General features: G+C 40.4%; 1 pseudogene; it reads left to right on the forward strand.

The window, feature by feature from the left end:
• Positions 1–1,245: 1,245 nt before the first annotated feature.
• Positions 1,246–3,332, forward strand: LOC101009091 (annotated as a pseudogene).
• Positions 3,333–21,318: the final 17,986 nt, after the last annotated feature.

Raw genomic sequence — 21,318 nt, forward strand, 5'->3', positions numbered from 1 at the left:
TTTGACAAAATTCAACATCTCTTTATGATAAAAACCTTCAACAAATTGATTATAGAGGGAATGTACCTCAACACAATATAGGCTATATATGATAAATCCACAGCTAATACACTAAGAGTGGGAAAAGTTGAAAGCTTTTCCTTTAAGATTTGGAATAACACAAAGAAGCCTACTCTCACCACTTATAGTCAACATAGTACTGGAAGTACTAGCCAGAGCAATTAGGCAAGAGAAACAAATAAAAGGCATCCAAATTGGAAAGGAGGAAGTTAAATTGTCCCTGTTTGCACATGACACAATCTTACATACTGAAAACCCTGAAGATTCCATCAAAAAATGTTAGAACCAATAAACACATTCAATAAAGTTGTAGGATAGAAAATCAACATGCAAAATTCAGTAGCATTTTTATACACTTATAGCAAACTATCAGAAAAATAGATTAAAAATTTCATTTATAATATTTACAAAAATTAAAATACTTAGGAACAAATTTAACCAAGGAGATGAAAAATCTCTACACTGAAAACTAGGAAACATTGCTGAAAAAAAAATTGAAGAAGACATAAAAAGGATGGAAAGGTATCCTGTGTTCATGGATTGTAAGAATTAAAATTGTTAAAATGCCCATACTACCCAAAGCAATCTACAGATTCAATGCAATTCCCATCAAAATACCAATGACATTCTTCACAGAAATAGAAAACAATACTAAAGCTTGTATGGAACCATGCAAGACCTTGAATAGCCAAAGAAATTTGGAGGAAAAAAACAAAACAAAATACAGAAAAACAATGCAAAGCTGGAGGCATCACGCTATCTGACTTCAAAATGTACTACAAAGCTATAGTAATCAAAACAGCATGGTACTGGCATAAAGACAGACACACAGACCCACGGAACAGAAAAGTGAACCCAGAAATATATCCACATGTTTACAGTAAACTGATTTTTGATGAAGGTGCCAAGAATATACAATAGGGAAAGGACAGTCTCTTCAACAAATGGTGTTGGGAAAACTGGATAGACACACACAGAAGAATGAAATTAGACCTTTATCTCTCACCATCTAAAATCCACTCACAAAAAAGGTTAAAGACTTAAATGTTAGACCCCAAACTATGAAACTTCTAGAAGCAAAAACAGGAGAGAAGCTTTAAGACATTTGTCTGGGCAATTATTTTATTTATTTATTTATTTTTAACATGACCTCAAAGCACAGGTAACAGAAGCAAAAATAGACAAATGGGATTACATCAAATGTAAAGGTTTCTGCACAGCAAAGGAAACAATTGACAGTCTGAAGTGTAAACTAAAATTAAAGTTCTAAGCCCCCCAACTGAGTAAGTGGATCTCCCTTTCAGCCAAGAGTATCCCGAAGAAACCTCAACAACTAGTTCAAGCCATGACAGGAAGGAGGCTGGTGTCAGACATGCCTCATTATACCCTCTCCCTTTTGGAGTTTAGACACAACTCAGCATTACCATTAAAATAGAGATCCTAAGAGTGACAGAACAGATTCTTTGTAGCAATAAGATACCAACTCTAGACTGTGGAGACTGCATCTGCCCAGCAGGCACAGAGCCTCACCCTCCCCACTCTGCCGCCAGTCCACACCCACTGCCAGATCACCATGAATGACGATATCACTGCTCTCATCTTCGACAAAGGCTCCAGCATGTGCAAGGCTGTCTTCATGGGCGATGATGCTCCCCAGCTGTCCTCCCTTCCATCATGTGGTGCCCGCGGCACCAGAGCATGATGCGGGGCCTAGGTCAGAAGGACTCCTACATGAGCAATGAGGCCCAGAGCAAGAAAGGCATCCTGACCCCACCCTGAAATACCCCATAGAGCATGGCATTGTCACCAAATGGGACGACATGGAGATCTGGCACCACAACTTTTACAACAAGCTATGTGAGGCTCCCGAGGAGCACCCCATGCTGCTGACCAAGGCTCCCCAAACCCCGAGGTCAACCATGAGAAGATGACACAGATCATGTTTGAGACTTTCAATGCCCCAGCCATGTACTTGACCATCCAGGCTGGTACACCTCTGGCAGTGCCACTGGCATCGTGATGGACTCTAGTGATGGGGTCACCCACACTATGCCCATCTATGAGGGGTACACTGTCCCCCACACCATCCTGCCTCTGGACCTGGCTGGCCAGGACCTGACTACCTCATGAAGATCCTCAAGGAGGGTGGCTACAGTTTCACCACTACTGCTGAGCGGGAAATCATGCTTGACATCAAGGAGAAGCTGTGCTATATCACCCTGGACTTCGAGCAGGAGATAGCCACTGCAGCCTCCAGCTCCTCCCTGGAGAAGAGCCAGGAGCTGCTCAATGGCCAGGTCATCACCATCAGCAACCAGTGGTTCCACTGCCCCAATGCCTCTTCCAGCCTTCCTTCCTGGGCATGGAATCCTGTGGCATCCACAAAACTACCTTCACCTCCATCATGAAGTGTGATGTGGACATCTGCAAAGACCTGTACACCAATACAGTGCTGTCTGGTGGCACTACCATGTACCCTGGCATTGCTGACAGGATGCAGAAGGAGATCACCATCCTGACTTCCGGCACGATAAAGATCAAGATCATTGCTCCTCCTGTGCATAAATACTCTGTGTGTTTTGATGGCTCCATCCTGACCTCCCTGTCCACCTTCTAGCAGATGTGGATCAGCAAGCAAAAATACCAAGAGGCCAGCCCCTTCATCACCCACAGCAGATGCTTCTAGGTGGACTGTGACTTAGTTGCATTACATCCATTCTTGACAAAAACCCAACTTGCCAGAAAACAAGATGAGATTGGCATGGTCTTACTGTTATTATGATTATTATTATTTGTTGTTGTTTTTTAGCTTGACTGAAGATTTGAAAACCAGAAAGGTGGAGGTGACAGCAGTCAGTTGGAGCGAGCATCCCTCAAAGTTCTACAATGTGGCCGAGGACTTTGATTGTGCATTGTTCCTTTTTTAAATAGTCATTCCAAATATCACGAGATGCATTGTTACAGGAAGTCCCTTGCCCTCCCAAAAGCCACCCCACTTCTCTCTAAAAAGAATGCCCCAGTCCTCTCCACACAGGGGAGGTGATAGCATTGCTTTCATATAAATCATGTAATGCAAAAAATTTTTAATATTCACCTTAATACTTTTTAAATTTTGTTTTATTTTGAATGATCAGCCATTGTGACTCCTCTTTTTTGCCCCTCAACTTGAGATGTATGAAAATTTTTGGTCTCACTGGGAGCCGGTGGAGGTGTGGAAGCAGCCAGGGCTTACCTGTACACTGACTTGAGACCAGTTGAATAAAAGTGCACACTTAAAAAAAAAAGATACCAATTCCAACCTTACTCTGGTATAACATCACATGACAGATAACAGGCCCTAAAGGAAATCAAAGTATTCTATCCTAAAATATGTTTCTTTGACATATTTTGAAATGGCCTTGCAAAACCATCTCTTATGGGTGGGGGAAATCTACATTCTGTAGAGAATGCCCTTCCCTTTCCAGGTCTTTTCCTGTTCCAGGAGAGAATTAACTAAGAGTCTGACACCTTTTTAAGGTCCAATAAGAAACATTCACCACCTATTCTCTCTGTAACTTGCTACCTGGAGCCTTCATCTATATCACAAGAATCTTGGATTCCACAACCACCTCCTTACCTTAAGTCAAGTTGACTTTAACTCTTCAGGCAGAGATTAACTCTTTCAACCAATTTGCTAATCAGGAAAACCTTTGAATGTGCCTGTGACCTAGAAGACCCCCTGCTTTGAGATGTCCCACCTTTGTGGGCCAAACCAATGTATACCTTACCTATATTGATTTATGTCTTTGCCTATGACTTCTGTCTCCCCAAAATGTATAAAATCACCCTATAGCCCTACCATCTTGGGCACATGTTCTCAGGAGCCCCTGAAGCTGTACCATGGGCCATGACCTTTAATCTTGGCAAAATAAACCTCTAAAATGATTGAGACCTGTCTCAGATACTTTTTGGTTTACAGAAGATACAACCTAAAGAACAGGGAAAATATTTGCAAACCATACATCTTATAAGGGGTTAATAACCAAAATCGTAGGGAACTCTAACAAATCAATAGCGAAAACACAAGCAATCTGATTTTTTAAATGAGCAAAAGACCTAATGTATTAGTCCATTCTCACACTACCATGAAGTAATACCCAAGACCTGGGTAATTTATAAAGAAAAGAGATTTAATTGACTCGAGTTATGCATGGCTGGAAAGGCCTCAGGAAACTTACCATCATGGCAGAAGGCAAAGGGGAAGAAAGGCACCTTCTTCATAGGGCAGCAGGAAGGAGATGTGCTGAGCAAAGGGGAAAAAGCCCCTTATAAAATCATCAGATCTCGTGAGAACTCACTATCATGAGAACAGCATGGGGGCAATCGTCCCCATGATTCAATGACCTCCCACCACGTCCCTCCCACAACATGTGGGGATTATGGGAACTACAAGATGAGATTTGGGTGGGGACACAGCCAAACCATATCACCTAAATAGGCATTTTTCAAAAGAAGACACACAAATGACCAACAGGTATATGAAAAAATGCTCAACATCACTAATCATCAGGGAAATGAAAATCAAAACCACAATGAGATAAGCTCACACCTATTAGAGTGGCTATTGTCAAAAAGATAAAAGACAACTTTTAGAAAGGATGTGGAGAAAAAGAAACCCTTGCATGCTAATATAATTTATAATTGCATGCTAATATAAATTAGTACAACCATTATGGAAAACATTATGGGGGTTTCTCAAGCAATTAAAAATACAACTACCTTAGGATCCAGCAATCCCACTACTGGGTGTATATCCAAAGGAAATAAAATCAGTATGTTGCAGAGATATCTGTGCCCCCATGTTGATTGCAGTAATATTTACAATAGCCATGATGTTTAATCAACCTAAGAGTCCATCGATGGATGAATGAATAAAGAAAATGTGGTACATATACACAGTGGAATACTGTTCAGTTACAAAAAAGAAGGAAATTATGTTGTTTGCAGCAAAATGGATGATCCTGGAAGACATTATGTTAAGTGAAATAAGCCAGGCATAGCAAGACAAATACCACATATTCTCACTCATATGTGGAATCTAAAAATGTTGACCTTATAGAATTAAAAAGAAGACTGGCAACTACCAGAGGCTAGGGTGGTTGCGGGGAGGGGAGTTAGGGAGATATTGGTGAAAGTATACGTAATTACAATTAGGTAGGAGGAATAAGTTCAAGAGGTCTGTTGTATAGTATGGTGACTATTGTCAATAATGATATATTTTTGAAAAATGCTAAGAGAGTAGATGTTAAGTGTTCTTACCACAAAGTGACAACTATGTGAGGTAATGCATTTATTAATTAGCTAGATTCAACCATTCTACAATGTATATATACTTCGAAACATTATGTTCCACATGATAAATACATACAATTTTATATGTCAATTTAAAAATAAATACATTTGAAAAACAAAACAACAACAAAAATAAAATGGTATTCTATATTCTCCCTAGCTTTGGCAAGAAAAATGTCAAAGATATAAATAAATGGTTGAATAAATTCGTGGAGAAAATATCAACCCAAACATTCTTTTATATTGCTAATGTTTCTTCAAGGAATGAAAAGTAATTTTAATATTACCTTAAATAAGCCATGGTTAATAAAATTATAGATACTCATTATAATATGTTGGGCAGTATGATTTGTCAGATATCATCTCAATTATCACAAGGGCACCTCAAAGTAGGCTTTATTTTCAGATGAGGAACCTGGAGCTTAGAGAGAGCATTTATACTACCCAAGGTCTTGCAGCTTCTAAGGGGTGGAGCTGGAATTGGAACTCAAATAGTGAGACTTGAGAACTTACTTTCCAAGATGAATATGTTATACCGCTTCCCTGCATGCTAAAATAGGAGCACAGTCTTGGTCATAAAATGGTGTTTTTGAAGTGCATGGTAGCATAAATTATTTTGGGACCATCTTTTCCTTCTTATACTCATTGCCCTTGTGAATACATTTCTGAAATATTTATTTGATTCATGCCTTCCTACTGCATTTTAAGCTCAATGACGTTGGGTTCTGTCTTTTTGTCCACCTCTGCGTTCCAAATTCCAGCACAGTTAGTTACTGTACAGAGAGAGCATTAAGGAGCTTTTGTTGATTGTATAAGTGATCCGTTCCTCTACTTCTCTTTGTTAATGAGGAAAAGACAAGTTGCTGAGGAATGTAAGACAATTTTAATTATCTGGTTTCTATAACTATGGTACCCTGTCCTGACAGCTCTTAACACTTGTAATATCTAATTATTCAGGAGGCAACATTTCTTAGCTACCTTATTTTAAGCAGAATATCAACTCTTAGATGGGAATTATATTTTCATATTCATAGGGTTCAGAAATGTACCTTTTGAAGTTTTCATGGGGGTGGTATTTTAAATGTACTTTTAAAAAGCTGCACTCGAAGGAACTAATTTGAGTTTTTTTGGCTGACAAGATCTTCCTAGGTATGGCTGAGATGTTAACAAATGTACCTTTCCAGTAGTAATAGGTGCATATTATAGAGTGCTGTACTTGAAGATGACTCTGTATCTTCCCTTGGAACCTTAGGAAGGAGCGCCATGTTTGATCTTTCTACACTCTGCAGTTGTGGAACCTATAACATGTTTTGCTGCCATTCATTCACAGTATGCAAGATGAGTTTTATATAGTACCTAGGAAAGTGCCTGGTACATAGTAGGCACTCAATAAATGCTGGTTGGCTGACTGATTGAATGAATAAATACGTGAATCTATGGTTTGAATCAACTTGATATGAGTTACAGAATCAGAAATGCTTCCCCTCTGCCTGCAAATGACCAAACTCCCATGTGCATCCATTTGGGGGGATTAAAGCTTTAGAAGGCAGTTAGAATGTAGCTATACCAAATGAGTTTCTAACCCACTACCTTGAATTAGTATTGCAGACTTAGAGCTTTCCAAGCTCTAGATGAAACAAAAAATTTAAGAAGATCAAATATAGGACAGGCCCATTTCGATGAGAAGTAGGGAATGTGGGATGTGCAAAGAAATATGTCCAGGATAGGAAATCAGATGGACAGGATGAGGGGCCTGTAGAGGCACCAAAAGCCACATTTTTGGCTCCCCATTCACCATCTGAGTCCACTCAGATTGCCGTGTACAGTGAGCAGAGCAGGGCTGCAGCCCAAAGAGACAGGTGGCTGTCCATGACTTCAGAGTACTTTTTATTTGGACTGTCATGTGTATGTCTCTGGTAAATGTGGTACGGAATGCTTGACAGTTCCAGCTCTCCCAGCCCTAGCAGAGTGAGCTAAACATTTGCTGTGTCAGCCAACCTCCAAGGAGGACTGTAATGATCCTTGCCTCTTGACATTCAAGTCCTTGTGTAGACCCTTCCTATACCGAATAGGACATTGCAGAGTGATGATGTGTGACCTCTGAGGTTAGATCATAAAAGACAGCCTAGCTGCCACGTTGTGCTCTTGGACAGTTTGCTCTGGAGGAAACTAGTAACCTTGTCATGGGGACACATACACAGCCCTGTAGAGAGGACCATGTGGAGAGAGGAACTAAGGCCTCCCACCAACAGTCAGCACCAACTTCCTAGGCATGTGAGTGAGCCACCTCAGAAACAGATGCTCCAGCCCTAGGTGAGCCTTTATTTGACTTCAGCCCTGGCTGGTATCTTGAGTACCACCTCATGAGAAATCAGAACTAGAACCACTGAGCCATGCTGTCCTCAGATTCTTGACGCCTGGAAACTGTGGAAGCTATTAAATGTTTATTGTTGTTTTAAGCCACTAAGTGCAGTGATCTTTTTTTACACAGCATTAGAGATGAATTCATTTTCTTTGTCTTGAAGTCTGTGATCATAATTGCTATTATGCCAGTTTGTTAAGCAGGTATCAAGTCTTCTAGATCTCTCTAAAGGTGGTGATTTTTTTTTTCTTTGTTCTAGTTTCATGTAAGAACTCAAGAATGTGAGAATATAGAGCAAATGCTAGAGTCAGGCAGACATGCATTTGAATCTTGGTTTGGCCACCTGTGTGACTTTGAACACGTTACTTAACTCATAAATTTATTAGGAGCATTAAAAGAACAAATGCATTTCAAGTGCTTTAGATAGTGTATGATTTAGAGTAAGAACTCAAGAAATGCTATTATAGTTATTACCTTTATATAAAAAGATGCCCCTGAGGGCCTTGCCTTATAGGCAGCAACCACTAGCCAATACTCTAAAGTAGCTGAAGTGTGTTCTGTGCCTAAATGGAGAATTTGATTTCTATTAGAATTATTAACTAAGTTTATTAAGATATCATTTATATGCCATAAAATTTATCCACTTTAAGTACACAATTCAATGATTTTTAGTAAATGTACTGAGTTGTGCAATTATTACCATCACCCAGTTTTAGAATATTTTCATTGCCCTGAAAGGAAATCTTGTGCCCATTTCTAGTCACTTCCCATTCTTACTTCCAGTCCCAGGCAACCACTAATCTACTTTCTGTCTCTATAGATTTGCTTTTTTTTTTTTTTTTTACATTCCATATAAAAAGAATCATACAATATGTGGTCTTTTGTGTCTGGATTCTTACACATGGTATGTTTCTGAGATTCTTCCATGTTGTGGCATGTATCATTACTTTATTTCTTTTCATTGCCAAAAATATTCTATTATTTGCTTATACCACATTTTGTTTATCCATTCATTCATCAGTGGACACTTGGTTTGCTTCCGTGTTTTGGCTTTTGTGGATGCTTCTGCTATGAATATTGGTGTACGAGTTTTTTGCGTGGGCAAATGTTTTCATTTAGCTTGGATAGACACCAAGGAGTGGAATTGACAGGTAGTATGGGAAAAGTATATTTAACTTTTAAAGAAACTGCCAAACCATTTTCCAAAGTGGCTACACCACTTTGGAAATGAGAGTTCTTGTTTATTCACATCGTTGCCAACATTTCTTATTGTTTATTTTTTTGATTTGTCTTGATTGCTATAGCTTTATAGTTTTTAAAATTGCAAAGTGAAAGGCCACCAAATTTCTATTAAAAATCATTTTAGCTCTTCTGCGTCTTTTGGTTTTTCATAAAAATTTTAGGATCAGCTTATGAATTTTTGTGAGAGAAATTGAGAGAAAGAGAAAGAGAAAGCCTGCTGGAATTTTGATGAGGACTACACTGAATCTACTGATTAATTTGGAATAGTTGCCATTTTAAGAATAAGAAGTTTTCCAGTTCATGAACATGGACCGTCTCCATTTATTTAAATTTTCTTTAATTTCCCTCAGCAATGTTTTATAATTTTTATTGCACATGCCTTGCAATTCTTTTGTTAAATGTATTCCTAAATTTTTATTCTTTTAGGTAATCTTTTGGATGGAATTATTTTCTTAATTTCACTTTTGGATTGTTCATTCTTTATATATACATATGTATAAATACAATTGATTTTCATACATTGGTATCGTCTTTTGCAACCTTGCTGAACTTGTTTATCAGTTCTAATATGTGTTTCAGGGACACCTTAGGAGGTCCTGGCCAGACCTCCAGTGCAATGTGGAGTAGAATTGGTGAGATGGACATCCTTTCCCTGTTTCTGATTTTGGGGGAAAAGCATTCAATCTTTCACCATGAAATAGGATGATAATGGTAACTATAGGTTTTTCATAGATGCCCTTTCTCAGATTGAGGAAGTTCCCTTCTATTACAACTTTGTTGAGTGTTTTTATCATAAAAGGGTATTGAATTTTGTGAAATGCCTGTTCTGCATCTATTACGTTAATTGAATTTTGGCTTTAAACTAACTTTGCATTCCTGGGATAAATCTCACTTGGTCTTGCACAAGCAAGAATATGTATATGTGTATTATGCTGTTTAGTGGAGTATTCTATAGATGTTAGATAGGTCAAGTTGTTTGATATATGTATAGCAATACATATAAGGCACAGAAGTCTTATATATCCTAGCTGATGTCCTGTCTAATCATTCTATCAATTATTGAGAGCCCACTATTGAAATCTAAACATTTATTGTTGAGTTGTATATTTCTCCATTTTTGATTGATGTATGCTGTAGGCGTAATAATGGCTCCCCAAATATGTCTGAGTGATAATTCCTAGAACCGATGACTATGTTATATTACATGGCAAAAGATAATTATGGTGGGAGGTGAAACTAAAATGTCTAATCAGCTGACCTTAACAACATCAGAAGTAGCTCTTAGTCTAAAATGACTCATCTTTCCTTCCTGCCCACAAAAGCACACAACCAACACCGAATTACAAAATCATGTTCTGTCTTTATAGAGTAAGGGAACAGGATCCAGTATCCCATTCATTATATCAAGAAGCAAAAGATTTGGGTTCTTTTTCAGCCTTTTGTGTGACATTGAGCAAACTACTCAATTTTACTGAGCCACAATTTTGTATCTTCAAAATATTTTTTACTTATTGCAGGATAATATATATTAAATGCTTGAGCTCTTCAAGTAGATGTTAAGAAATAGGGATAAAATAATCTAAAGCTCATTTTATGCAATAAGAGAGGTGGTGTGTTTGAAAACATTCTCTGCATGGGTACTGGGAAGCAGCAACTCTTTTTCACAAAAATGCCAAGGGTTAAATATGGGAAAAATCTTGAGATTACTTTCCATCTCACAACAAATGACATTTACAACCAATTCTGGTTGTCTTTTACATTCTGTACATTTAGTTCTGAGAGAGAACTGCTTCATGCAGGCTTCTGAAACCTTTTTGCTGCCATGGTGAAGCTGAAACTCCTCCCCCCACCTCCATCTCTTCACCATTTGACTTGGAAAATTTAACGTGATAATATCTCAGCATTGTTCCTGTGACTTTAACACTGTGAGCCCTTCAGAGAATCCAATGACCACTTCCTTTTCTGACATCTGTGTGCTCTTAATTTGGCCTTGCCACTGTCGCCTGCTCTCCAGCGCTTTCCCCTCCTCACTCCACCCCTGCTAACACACACCTACTCACACAATTTACACCCACACAATGACTCCAACATAAAGTGTGGGCTTGTGAAGTGGCAGACTTTTTGAAAACCACAAATGCAGATATCAAGGCAATTTCCAATTACATAAATTGCAGGGCCCAGTGCAAAATAAAAATGCAGGACTCCTTGTTCAAAAAGCAGGAACAAAGTACATTAGAGGTAATAAAATGTGAAGCTTTATCCTTTCTTCCATGGTCTCTTTTTCTCAACTAGTCATTACGTTTTTTATTTGCTAATGTGGTTCTAAGTAAAGTTAAAAATTTAAATTATTAGCACTAATTGGGCCATTTATTTTTGTGTTACCCAGTGCTACTTTTAAATCAAAATATAAGAGCATTTAACCCATATGCAGAATCACCAAAATTATGCAATTAGTATTTTGTAGGTCACATATGGATATGTATTTCATTCTTACCAGAACAGTGGAAAACACTACACAAAACAAAGCCAAATACTTTCATTTCACATCTTGATATGCACACATGCTACCAACACTTTCTGCCTTTGGCTTACTGATGAATAAGGAAAAACTGAAAGGAAAAGGAACTATGAGTTGGCCTATTTTCTGCTTCCTTTTATATCATCATTTTCAGGGAAAGTGGTTGGCTAATAAAGGAAAGCAACAAGGGTAAGATAAGATGTAATGGGGTCTCTTGGTTGTCTGTGTTTCTCAGAACATCATTACTTTCTATTTTTTTCTTTTTTCTTTTTTTTTTTTTTTTTGAGATGGAGTCTCACTCTGTCGCCCAGGTTGGAGTGCAGTGGCACGATCTCGGCTCACTGCAACCTCCGCCTCCCGGGTTCAAGCGATTCTCATGCCTGAGCCTCCCGAGTAGCTGGGATTACAGACATGCACTACCATGCCCAGCTAATTTTTCCATTTTTAGTACAGACTGGGTTTTGCCATGTTGGCTGGGCTCTCTCGAACCCCCGGACCTCAGGTGATCTGCCCGCCTCAGCCTCCCAAAGTGCTGGGATTACAGGCGTGAGCCACAGTGCCTGGCCAGAACACCATTACCTTCTTGGCAAGTTTTGGTTCAGGCCAGGTTCAGTGGCTCACGCCTATAATCCCAGGACTTTGGGAGGCTGAGGCGGGAGGATCACTTGAGATCAGGAGTTTGAGACCAGCCTGGCCAACATGACGAAATCCAGTCTCTACTAAAAATACAAAAATTAGCCAGGTGTGGTGGCAGGCACCTGTAATCCTAGCTGCCCTGGAGGCTGAGACAGGAGAATCGCTTGAGCCCAGGAGGTGGAGGTTGCAGTGAGCCGAGATGGCACCACTGCACTCCAGCCTGGGTTACAGAGCAAGACTGTCTCAAAGAAAAAAAAAAAAAACTCTGGTTCAAATGGTAACATGGCTTTTTGCGCTGTCAGTGACCTTACTTATTCAGTTGTAGAAGTAACACCCTCAAGTTGATTCACTTTTAGTGTCAGCAAACTCTTGGGGCATCATGGTTCCACTGGAATTCTGTGCTCTTGAGGTATTAAAATGTTCTATGTGAACAAGGCAACAAGGACTAGTGGATACACATGCTGCTCCTATCTTGTCTGCTTATGCTCATGCTCCATTGTTCCATCAGACTTCACTTACAAGATACAAGTTTGAAGATTAAATTACTAAGACCTTTGAGACAGCAACAGCAAGGCATTAAACCAAGCGCAAGACCCCTCAGAGTATGAGGCCCTGTGTGACTGCACAGGTGGCACACTCATGAAGCTGGCCCTGAGACCATCTTTTTCTTTAACTTCCTCCCCTTTAGCAGGCATGTCACCTTTGCTACTTCCTCTCCAAATCATTTTCAAAGTAGTTCATAAATTAGAAATCTGCATAGGTGTTCATCACTGTCATCTGGCATGCCGAGGGACACGTGCTCAAGCAGGATTGCTCATTCTCCTCATTTGCCCCCACAAACTGCACTGAAGCTGGATGTTTTAGGAGAATTTCTGGAAAAGAATATCCCAGCCCTGCCGTGCGCGGCGACTCACGCCTGTAATCCCAGCACTTTGGAAGGCCGAGGCGGGCGGATCACGAGGTCAGGAGATCGATACCATCCTGGCTAACATGGTGAAACCCTGTCTCTACTAAAAATACAAAAAATATTAGCCGGGCTTGGTGGCGGGCGCCTGTAGTCCCAGCTACTCGGGAGGCTGAGGCAGGAGAATGGCGTCAACCTGGGAGGCAGAGGTTGCAGAGAGCAGAGATCGTGCCACTGCACTCCAGTCAGGGACACAGAGGGACAGTCCGTCTCAAAAAAAAAAAAAAAAAAAAAGAAAAACAAAGAATACCCCAGTCCTTTGCAATACTGTAGTGCACGATGAAGTTACATCTCTGAGTTCTAAGGATGCAAAAAGTAGCCTGAGGGCTTTGGCCTTGATATCACCTAGGAGGCCATGTTTCTTCCTTATAACAGAGGCTGTTGCTGGCAAGCATTCCTGCTTCATCTATTTTTTTCTTGTATTTTATTATTATTTATTACATTTTAAATAATAACTTTATTGAGATGTGATGCACATACCATAAAATTTATTCTTTTGGAGTGTACAAAATCCAACAGTTTTCAGTATATTCACAAAATTGTATAACCATCACCACTGCCTAATTCCGGAACATTTTTATCCACCTGCAAGGATAAAACTGTATCCTATTTTTATCCCCCCATTAGGAGCCATTCCCCATTCCCTCCTCCTGCAGTCTCTGGCAACCATCAATTCACTATCTGTCTCCATGGATCTGCCTATTCTGGAATTTAATATAAGTTGAATCATACAATATGTGGCCTTGATGCCTGGCTTGTTTAGCTTAGCATAATTGAAAGGACACAAAGATAGATGTGTACCTGCCCCCCACCCGCTACACCCTCGTTCTGCTCTCTAATCTTTGCACATACCAGAGATTTCGTAAGTTCTGTGAGTACCTGGTTTTCTGCACGTACCAGAGATTTTGTTTTGCACATACCAGAGATTTTGTAAGTTCTGAGGCAAGGTCACAAGACGTGTTTAAGTAAGATAAACTCTTGCTGCCATAAACCTGCTCTCCCGCCTCAAAGTTTGAACCAAAATATCAGAAATGGCGGGAACCAATCATAGTTAGCCAAATCGCCTTGTTCAAACACTAGCCAATCATATATCTGATTTGTATAATAACTCTATGCCCACTTTTCTTAGACTATATAACATTGTTCGGAGCTCAGTGGGGGAGCTCTCCTGCCCGTCTCATTTCTCGAGCGAGGGAGAGTTCCAGGTTCGAACCTGTAATAAAGATCCTTGCTGCTTAGCTTTGACTCTGGACTCTGGTGGTCTTCTTCGGGGAATAAACGGTCTGGGCATAACATAATGTTTTCAAGGTCTATTCATGTTATAGCATGTATTAAAACTTTATTTCTTTTTATGACTGAATAATATTCCATTGTATGGGTATGCCACATTTTGTTTATTCAGTCATCATTTGGGTTGCTTCTACCTTTTGGCTATTATGAAAAATGTTGGGCCGGGCGCGGTGGCTCACAGCTGTAATTCCAGCACTTCGGGAGGCCGAGGCGGGTGGGTCACAAGGTCAGGAGATTGAGACCACCCTGGTCAATATGGTGAAACCCTATCTCTACGAAAAATACAAAAATTGGCAGGCGCCTGTAGTCCCAGCTACTCGGGAGCCTGAGGCAGGAGAATCGCTTGAAGGTGGGAGGCGGAGGTTGCAGTGAGCCATATTGCGCCACTGCACTCCAGCCTGGACAACAGAGAGAGACTCTGTCTCAAAAAAAAGAAAAAGCAAAATACTCTAATAGACATTCATGTACAAGTTTTTGTGTGGACATATGTTTTCAGTTCTCTTGGGGAAATAAGTAGGTGTGGAATAGCTGGGTCATGTGATAACTGTATGATTCACTTTGTGAGGAGCTGCCAGACTGTTTTCCACTGCGGCTGCACCATTTTATATTTCCACCAGCAACATATGAGAGTTCTAATTTTTCCCCATCCTCGTCAACACTTGTTATTACCTGTCCTTTTGATTATAGCCATCCTAGTGGGTACGAGGTGTTATCTCATCATAGTTTTGATTTTTAGTTGTCTAATGACTAATGATATGTGTTTATTGGCCCATATGTCTTTGGAGAAATGTCTACTCAAACTTTTGCCCCATTTGTAATTGGGTCATTTGTCTTTTTGTTTTTATATTGTATTTTATGTTGTAACCTCTTTTGTTAAATTTATTCCTGTTTATCCTTTTTTGTTTTTTCTGGGCCCTCTTCTCAGTAGAGACATTTTTATTCTTTTTGATGCTATTCTAAATAGAATTGTTCCTGTAATTTCATTGTCAAATTGTACATTGTGAGTATATTGAAGTACGAATTATTTTGTATACTGGTCTTGTATCTTGCAATCTTGCTGAACTCATTTATTAGTTCTAATAATTTTGGTGTCAGTTCCTTATGATCTTCTCTAAATAAGACCTTGTCATCTGTGAATATAGATAGTTTTACTTCTTCCTTTCTGATCTGTATGTCTTTTATATGTTTTTCTTGTCTAATTGCCAGGGCTATAACCTCCATTACAATATTGAATAAAAGTGGTGAGAATGGACATCCTTGCCTTTTTCCTGATTTTACAGGGAAAGAATTTAGTCTTCAATCATTAAGTATGATATTCACTGTGAATTTTTGTAGATGCCCTTTCTCAGTGTTATATATAAAGTTTTGGTGCCACAGAAGAAATAGCACTTGAATATAAAGTTTTCTTTTTAATTCTCAGCAAGGCAAGGTACTTCTATAGAAGGGTGCGCCCTTATAGGTGGAGCAATGGTGAGCGCACACTTGGACAAGGGAGGGGAAGGGGTCCTTATTTCTGATGCACGTGGCCCCTGCTGCTGTGTCATTCCCCTATTGGCAAGGGTTAGACCGCACAGGCTAAACTAATTCCGATTGGCTAATTTAAAGAGAATGACGGGGTGAGTACTTTGGCGGGAGTCAGGGCAGAGCAGGTAGCAGATGATCCGAATGAGTCAGGGTAGAGTAGGTAATCGGAATGAGTCAGGGTGGAGTAGGTAATCAAAAAAGGTTGCTTTATGAGGAAGTTAAGTTTAAAAGTAGAAGGCAAAGAATTGAACATACTGACATATTCTTTGAGAAGAAATTTAGAACTCATATCTAACATCAGGTTAAGATCTCTTCTATTTCCAGTTTCTTGAGTGTTTTTATCATGAAAGTGTGCTGGATTTTCTCAATGGTATTTCAGCATCTTTTGATGTAATCATGTGGTTTTTGTCCTATATTTTATTTTATTTTATTTTATTTTTTTTGAGACGGAGTCTCGCTCTGCCGCCCAGGCTGGAGTGCAGTGGCCGGATCTCAGCTCACTGCAAGCTCCACCTCCCGGGTTCACGCCATTCTCCTGCCTCAGCCTCCCGAGTAGCTGGGACTACAGGCGCCCGCCATCTCGCCCGGCTAGTTTTTTGTATTTTTTAGTAGAGACGGGGTTTCACCGTGTTCGCCAGGATGGTCTTGATCTCCTGACCTCGTGATCCACCCGTCTCGGCCTCCCAAAGTGCTGGGATTACAGGCTTGAGCCACCGCGCCCGGCCTGCTATATTTTATTAATATGGTATGTTATATTGGTTGATTTTTGCATGTTAAACAACCTTGCATTCTTGTGATAAAGTCCACTTGGCCATGGTATATAATTCTTTTTACACGTTGCTGGATTCAGTTTGCCAGTTTGCTAGTATTTTTCTTTTTCTTTTGAGAAGGAGTTTCAGACTTGTTGCCCAGGCTGGAGTGCAATGGTATGATCTTGGCTCACCCCTACCTCTGCCTCCTGGGTTCAAGCGATTCTCCTGCCTCAGCCTCCCAAGTAGCTCAGATTACAGGCATGCACCACCATGCCCAGCTGATTTTGTGTTTTTTGTAGAGACAGAGTTTCAGTATATTGGGCAGTCTGGTCTCCAACTCCTGACCTTGTGATCCGCCTGCCTCGGCCTCCCAAAGTGCTAGGATTACAGACATGAGCCACTGCGCCCAGCCTTGCTAGTATTTTTTCTAAGGATTTTTGCTTCTATAGTCATAAGAGGTATTGATTTATAGTGTGTTTAGTAACTTTCCTGGACTAATTCTATAAAATCTGTATTCTTTGTTGTGTGTAGCCACTGAAGTCTCTGCTTAATTACCATAGTGGTCAGCTATTAATGCAATTAAGTTTCTCTTAAATGTCTTGAACCAATAAGTCTCCCAGCCTTTGCTGAAGTGCTCCATATATGTGTCAGAATATGCTTTGAATGTTTCAGCAGGCAGGTTTTCACCTCTGCCTTAGCCTTCTCTTCCTGCTTGTGCAGAGCCTCAAGATCAGCCAGAGATGAGAGTTTAGTCTTCTTTTTCTCACATACATTGTATTAGGTTTTAAGTGTAGGGCTCTCTGAGGTCTTTCCTGGACCATGCACACAGACCAGCACATTCACATGACCTCTTAGATTCCCTGGAATATGTCAGAGCTCCTCAAAGCCCCTTATGAACATCTAATTCCTCAGTTTTTCTTTTACATTTTTTGATGAGTCTCTTCTTGGCCCCAACTAGTAACACCACCTCAGGCAGCTGTGATGTTATGCAGCTGTCAATTATTGTTTTTATAAATACCCTACAGGGTATTTGTCAGAGTAGGCTTTTGTACAGAGAAGGCTCTGACTCAAGCCAAATGAAAATGAGGCCTGAGAATGGAACTTTTTAGTGAACTGCCAGACATGTTAAATAGTAATAATTCTCTGGGGTTGGATCTTTCGGGAAACTCCAAACCTCTTTTGTTTTTGAGACGGAGTCCACTCTGTCACCCAGGCTGGAGTGTGCTGGCACAATCTCAGTTCACTGCAACCTCTGCCTCTGGTGTTCAAGTGATTCTCATACTTCAGCCTCTTGAGTAGCTGGGATTACAAGTGCATGCCACCATGCTTGGATAATTTTTTTTTTGTTTTGTTTTGTATTTTTAGTAGAGACGGGATTTCGCCATGTTAGTCAGGCTGGTCTTGAACCCCTGACCTCGTGATCCACCTGCCTCAGTCTCCCAAAGTGCTGGGATTACAGGCCTGAGCCACCACACCTGGGCAACTCCAAACCTCTTTTGCCCTCTCCAGTGGATGCTAGGCTGCTGGATTTTCCAGCCACTGTAGTTACAGTTTTTAAAGCTTTTAAGGCTACTGTGGAGCTGGGGAGAGAGGGATGGGATTCAGATAGGTTAAGAGGCTACAATATTTGCTGTTCTTACCAAGATTTAGCCAATTTTCTTGAATAAACATTCCTAAGATTGTTGCAAGTTTTAATTTCCAGAGTCCTGAAAACGTTGATTCTGACAGTTTTTTTCTAGTGTTCTCCTTGCTTTTATGAGGAGCAGATTTTCAGAGGTTCTTGCTCTACCATTCCAGAAGTTGACATTGAGCTGCTTCACCTATCTTAATAAAAAAAGAAAAGAAAAAGTTTCCCTGTATTTACACAAAAAGGAAACTGTTCTTAATTTTTCTTTGCCTCTCTGTGCTCACAGCCAGTGCCTCTCAGAGCTAAAGGGGTATTCTCAGGCCTTTTTCCACAAACTAACATTCATTAAACCTGGGACTGGTTGTGAAGGGACCATAAGGTATGGCCCTGTTCTCCAGGAACCCTTTCTTTTCTTTTCTTTTCTTTTCTTTTTTGAGACAGAGTCTAGCTCTGTTGCCCAGGCTGGAGTGCAGTGGCACGATCTCAGCTCACTGCAACCTCTGCCTCCCAGGTTCACGTGATTCTCCTGCCTCAGCCTCCTGAGTAGCTGGGACTACAGGTGCCCGCCACCACGCCCGGCTAATTTTTGTATTGTTAGTAGAGACGGGGTTTCACCATGTTGGTCAAGCTGGTCTCGAACTCCTGACCTTGTGATCCTCCCGCCCCGGCCTCCCAAAGTGTTGGGATTACAGGCATGAGCCACTGCACCTGGCCCAGGAACCCTTTCTTTACTGAGCTGTCATCCCTTCTTGAAGCCACCTTGTGTCATGGTCAATCAACTAGCCAGGTGCATGTTTTATGACAATTCTCAACTTTTATTCTACTGTGACACAAATGACATATATCATACTCCCATGGATGTACTGAAGGTAACAAATGTCTACAGTCCACTGTCTTCCCCACCCAGAAAGGTATGTCAGAAAAAAAGAGTTAGTAGATGTTTTAGCCTCGGTTACAGCAGAAGTAGACCCTGAGACAAGGATTTGAGTGCTAATTATTAATTTGGGTGAGGGGTAGAATATCAGAAAGCACTGGTTGAGGATTGGGGATATAAGGCAGGGAAGCCAACAAAGGATGTGTATTACAGTAAGTTACCACCGTAGGCAACTGGAGTGCAATACTGCTGGGAAACTCCTGGAGCTAGTGTAAAAGACACACCTCAGAGTTATCTCAACCAAAGGGAAAGGAAGCTGGGGTTTTTATCTTCCAACTCCCATTCATCATTGGGAGTTAATTAATTCTTCAGAACTTTCATTTTGCCATGCATAGGCCCCTGCATGCTCTGGTAGCCAGCAAAACACTCTCAAGCAGAGAGTCACAGATATTCACAGTAAGCAGCCTTTAGTCTGTAGGGGTGGGGCTCAGGGGATTTGGGTTAGGCACTAACAGTGTCTGCTACGGTGCTAATAGCATTATTATTGGGAAAATTTTGGATTCTGTGTAATAGAAGTAAGTAATTCCTATATCTTAGTATTTAACTTGTATTAGTAACAGATAACATGATACATCTCACAGGAGGATGAGGCTTACTGGTTTATAACAAACATTTAAAAAAAGACCAAACAAATTATAGTAGGGAGTTTGGTGATAGTTCCACTGAGCCAGTAATTATAATAACTATAATAAGGATGTAGTTGGTCAATAGGCTTATACCGTCATAATGAGTTTGCAATAGACTCACTTGTTATAACAATTCAATAATGATTATATTTATTTGTCTTTCTACTGACTGGTTTCAATATATTCACAGACCTTCTCCACAGATTTTACAGCTTTGCAGGTGGAAACACACAGTGGCAAGTCTCTCTTGCTGCTCACACAGAGCGTGGCCAGTCACACCGTTTCCTGAAAATTTCCTTTTGCCATTACCTTGATGTTGGTCCCGGCATCCCACTATAGGTAGCTGTCCTCAGCTCCTGAAGCTCTCGTGTAGGTATGGGAATGTCTCCACAGTGCAAGACTGGCAATTTCTCAGAATTCCAGTATTCCAGGGACAGGCAGGAGAGCTAAGGGTCTTCTTCACATACTATAGAGTCTACCCAGGGCTCAAACATTCAGCTCCTTGATGTGCAACCATGTCTAATGCTGAGGCAAGCCCCCTAAACTACTTTGCCTATCTCTCCAATCCTTTTTCCAGGGCACTCTGACCACCAAATGTTGCCAATCCTTGGTCTAGGCCCAGTGTTCATGGGACTGAGATATTTGTTGTACTCAAAATAGGAATATTTCTCTAGTTAACTTGGGATCTCCATAGACTTTCTTCACAAAGTAAAAATGTTCCCATCTGCTTTTAGTAATCTGCTATTGCCTTCTTCCATATGCTTCCTCTTTCCAATAGACTCTTGCATAAAATATATTATTACTTCTTCGCTGCTTCTGCTGATGCACTTGGAGGATCTTCATCCTCTCCTTCAAATGTCACATGAACTTTTATTCTAATGTCTCCCAGTTATTTGTGACAACACATTTGGTTATTTCTCAAGAGTTTGAAGGGTATGAAATATTTCAAGGTGATGATTTCACTTCTGATTTACACATTTTTCTCCTCTTTCTTGTTCGTTATCAAGGGGAGCAAGGGGACTTAAGAGAAACCAATTTGGTCTTGATGGGGGCTCTCAGGGACATTAAGATGGCTCACTGCCAGCTCAAAAGTGACATCTAATCAAGCTGGTGGGGCACAGCACTGAGACAATTTGTGTGGTGGGAAATCCTAGGATTCCTGTGAGCAGAGGCTCCATGATTATAGTCATTAATACATTCATGGCCCCAGGCATGGAAAGACTTAACAACATATGATGGTATTAGTCAAGAGAACTAGCTCCAGGGGATGATGGGTAAGAGCATGGATTTGGAAGTCGACAGATCTAGGTTTGAATTGTAGATCCAGCCCGTAGAATTGTTAGTACTTCAGGGACATGCTAAACCTGTTTCCACATCTATGAAATAGGAATAGCAATACTACTTACTATTATTATAGGGTTTTTGGAAACATTACATGGGACTTAGCATCCT

This window comes from Papio anubis, chromosome X, assembly GCF_008728515.1.
Source record: "Papio anubis isolate 15944 chromosome X, Panubis1.0, whole genome shotgun sequence".
Classification (NCBI taxonomy): Eukaryota; Metazoa; Chordata; class Mammalia; order Primates; family Cercopithecidae; genus Papio; species Papio anubis.